This window comes from Chiloscyllium punctatum, unplaced genomic scaffold, assembly GCF_047496795.1.
Source record: "Chiloscyllium punctatum isolate Juve2018m unplaced genomic scaffold, sChiPun1.3 scaffold_112, whole genome shotgun sequence".
NCBI lineage: Eukaryota > Metazoa > Chordata > Chondrichthyes > Orectolobiformes > Hemiscylliidae > Chiloscyllium > Chiloscyllium punctatum.
In genome coordinates, this window is record NW_027309846.1 from 341,983 (window position 1) to 346,688 (window position 4,706).

Below are 4,706 nucleotides of genomic sequence, written 5' to 3' on the forward strand. Positions count from 1 at the left end.
GAAGTGATTGCATTGAACCTCAAGGGGGATGGACAGTCAATCATGATGTTCTAAACAGACACTGATATGGTGATAGGTTTCATGGCTTTTTTTCCCTCACAGATTGCATGCTTCTCGACAGTTTAAGAGCCCTACGAACGTTCCACCCACCCACCCCACTCCCTATTTCAACTGAGACAGAGAGAGAAAGAGAGCAGAAAGAAAGGAGAGACAGAGAAAGCGAGAGAGAGGTGGGGGGGGGGGGTGTGCTTTCATGCTTTTGAATAAACTTTCCCAACATTAATACAGTTCAACTGATGCGTGATCCTGCCATGAACGTCATGTTATCCATAATCATGACAGCAGCAACAATACCTTCATTATAAAAGTGTTAACTCTTTCCAGCAGTGTAGAGTAGGTCTTTTTTTACACGACAGGAAAGAAACGGAGATGTGTAAGTGGAAAAGGAGTTGTTGTGATCATCGCTAAGAGTGTTGCTGTTGCTGTTGCAGTTGCTGTTGGGATATTGTGGACAGACTTTCTCTCCTTTATAAGGAATGATCGCCTTGCCACAAAGAGAGTGCAATGGACTTTCACCAGACTAATCCCTGGGATGTTGGTACCATGAAGAGATAGTGAAGATTAATCTCTGGCGTTGTGAGAGAATGAGACGCGATTGCCTTGAAACTTGAGGGGGAGGGACAGTCACTCACGATGTTCTAAATAGACACTGATACAGTGAAAAATTCCATGGCTTCTTTTTTACTCGGGTTGCATGATGGTTGATAGTTTAAGAGCCTCTGAGAATATTCACCTCATTCCACACCCAATCCCCATGTCACATGAGAGAGACAGAGGGCCAGTCTTTGAATAAACTCTCTCCACATTAATACAGTTCATTTGCTGTGTAGTCCTGCACTGAAAGTCTCGCTATCCGCAATCCCTACAGCAGCCACAATACCCTCATGCTAAAACTGTTAACTATTCCACCAGATTCTGACTCCCATGGAGAACATGGGTGTGTCTTCTCGGAGATGGAAAATACCTCCTTGAGACTTGGCACAAATCATTTGGCTTTCCTCCTCATTACCAGCAAACCACGTTAAAGCAGCACTCGTTCTACAAACAATTGAACCATGATTAACATCATTGAGTCCTCTATCAGTGCAGTCCCGGTTTCATTGGTTTGTCATGTTGGAATATCAATGACCCCCTCTTGTTCCTGTATAACAGTCTCGTGGGGATGAATAGCCTCCTCCTGGTCTCATGGAACAGGTTTAAGGGTCTGATTGGGCTCTGCCTGTTCCTGTTTACGAGCTCGATGCACTGAACAGACCACTCTTCTTCCTGTGTAACAGGCAGGAGTATTGAATCTGCTGTCACTCTTTCTGTTCCTGAATGTTAGTTCATACCCGTGCTCAACCAGCTTGAGATGCTGAATGAGCTCCTCTTTTAACTGTGACAATGTGCAGTGTCTGGCCGTACTGTTACATAAATGTTACCGACACTTTAACAACACAAACCGGAATGCTGTCTGGGTCTTGCTGCACATGGACACAGAATGGTTCAGGAGCTGATCGGGGACAAAATGTTCTGATCATTCTGTGATCTTCAGTCATCATACCTACTTCTGATCTTATGATGGGAAAAGACATTGAAGGAGCAACTGAAGATGTTTGTGCTGAGGAGTATAACCTGAGGATCTCCTGCAGAGATGTCCTGGGACTGAGAGGATTGTTGGTGACTGACCCTAAACCTCTTTATTTGTGTTCGGAAAGACCCCGTCCAGTGGGAAGGTTACACCTGATCCACATTCAGCTCAAATAAGTAGGTGGTCCCGATGCCATCCTCAGTCAAATACTGCCTTGGTATCAAAGCCATTCGCTCTTTCCTGAGCCCCTGTGTTCACCTCTTGGTCATATCAATAGGTGACGGTGTATGTGTAGGGAGTGTTTTCCTCTCACAGAGGGTAATCACTGTCAGGAAGGATCTGGGCTGGAGACCTAGGGGAGCTAAATCACTGAAAGCATTTAAGGAGGAGTTAGATGGATTTTTGACCTGTCGGAGAGCTATGGGGTGAAGAATTGGGCATTAAAGAGGAGTTAATGACAACAGTAGATCAGCCATGATGTTACGCAATGGCTTGATCATCCGAATTACCTGACCCTGTTTCTTCGGTCCTCATATTCAGCAATTGCAAAGTTAATGGCTGCAAGTTTCCTGAATGTTCTTTTATTGAACGTTCAGTATTTTGTGAGTCATCTCTGTTTGAGGTATGGGGACTGTACTCACGGTGAATCTGGGTCTATAATATCACCAACAAATGAACCAGAAGTTGCAGAGAGGAAACACTCTGTAAAGAGACCAGAGGCGTCTTTCGAACCAAATAACATTTTCCAACGGAGACCAAACCATGTGTGACAGTCTTGAGGGAGTGGATGAGATCCTGTGTTACTGCTGACCAGGTATTTGGAGCAAGTGGCCTCCATCTGCTCCTTGCAGGAGATGTGGGGGATTGAATAGAACATAGCAACACAGGACTGAGCAGCAGGAGTGGGCCATTAGATACTTTGTCACCGCTCTGTGTGCTTTTGGTCTCAGCAGCACGTTTCTGTCTGTATACCATTTTACACATACCAAAAACAACTTTGAATCAATGCAAACATCCAGAAACCACAATCCTCTGGGGAAGGGAATTTCTACTTGAACATCCCTTTGAGAATTTCTCATTTGTGTTCCAACAAATGTTGAAGGGTCACGATGCCCTAATCCAGTCCCACCCCTCCATTGGTTACACCCATATTAAAAGCAGGCAGTTTAATGAGGTGTCCAATGATTTAGGTCTTAGACTAGACCATTTTCTAGAAAAATGTGAGGCACAGAAAGTTGAACTCATAACAAATGGTAAAATGATAGAGTGCCACAAATGTTATTCTGCCTTTGAAGTTATTCTGCTCACACAAGCAGTGGGATTTCTTTCTCTAACAGTGGGATTTGGCTGAATTCCCTTCGTTTCAGGCAGTGGAGAGATTCCAATGAGTCCTCACCAGGAATCCTTCACAAGTGGTAAATATGACACGAGGATTTCATGGTCTCACACTTTGCTATCTGGCGGAACAAAGTAAGAGAGAGGGATCAATCGGCTGCTCCTTCTCAGACAGGGGACATTTTTCACCCTCTCTGTGTTGGAAAATACAATTTTGTCAACGGAACACCCAACTGGACCATTATGTGGAAAACCTTATTATGGATTATATGCAGGTGCGTCATTGCTCTTGTTGTACACAATTCCTTCCAATCGCAAAAAAATGTCCCTTCTTTATAATTTGAAGACATGCTTACCTGTGTCTGTGTAATTTGTAAATATTGGTATGTGCCTTCATAGTATGTGTGTTAATATAAATGCATCTTCTTCTTAAAGTTTTTTCTCTAGCTTTCGTCTCCCTGACAGGAGATAATATGCATCCAGTTGATACACTCTTCAGAAAGTCACGGATGGTTCAATACTATTTCTCAGCTAAGATCAAAACTGATAATCCCCCATAACAAAAGGCCGGCATTCCAGGAATGAGTACAGTGAAACCGATTTGAAAATCTTCGAAAATAATTATATCTTTTTATTTTAGTTGAGGGGATCAATCCTGCACACAGTGCATCAGGTGTGGTCTCGGCAATGCCTGTACAGATGCAGTAAAACATTCCTGCGATTAACCCTGATGCCTTTTGCCAAAAACAGCATCATTCCACTTACCTTCCAAATCACTTGCTGCATCTGCAGACTGACTTCATATGATTCATGTCGCAAGAACATGGAAACATGTATCACAGAGTTCGGCAATCTCTCTCCATTTAAATTGTTTACCATTGTTTAATCTTTCACGCCAAAATAGACAACTTACCTTATATTATTTCTGCTGAAGGTTTGCTCACTAACCTTCCCTGTCTGTATCACATTGCAGACTCACTACCTCCATTTGACGACACGTTGAATGACCATCTTGGTGTACGAGCTAATGGAGCTCCAAGCGGCTCGCTCCCCTTCCTCCAGATCTTTGATACAGATTATTGATCACTGATAACCCCACAGTGATCTCTGAGGCACTCCATCAGTTACAGCCTGAAAATAAATATTTACCTCTACTCTCTATTTCCTGTTAGCGACAGCTTCCCTTTTCCTGTGTAGTGGCTCAGGTGGGTTGAATGGCCATCTCCTGGACTGTGTAGTGTACTGAACGAGCTGAATTACTTCATTCTATACTCCTGTGTAATTCCTGACAAGGGCGGAATGGTCTCCTCCTGTGTCATTGTAATGACCCTGTCTGACTGAATGGAGTGGTCCCCAACTTGTTGGATTAAGGAAACAACACATGGGGTAGGGACAGCAGTATATCTCTGAAAGAGCCTGGAGGAGTGAATTGAGGGAGCAACACATGGGATGGGCAGAAGTTGCCCATTCCGCTGCACCATTCAGAATGTTCATGGCTGATCCGAGTGTGTCTGATCATCCATTTCCTGTCTGTTCCCAATAAACATAGACACTTCTGTCCAGTAAAGATGAGCCGAGCTCAGCCTTCAATATCTTCAATAACCGAGTCTTCACTGCTCCCTGAGGATGAGAACACCACAGGTAGCACAACACTAAAGTGAAAGAGACGTCCTTATTTCATTGTGGGACTGTTATTTTTAAACTGTGTTAACTGAACATCAAATCACCACATTTTTTCAGA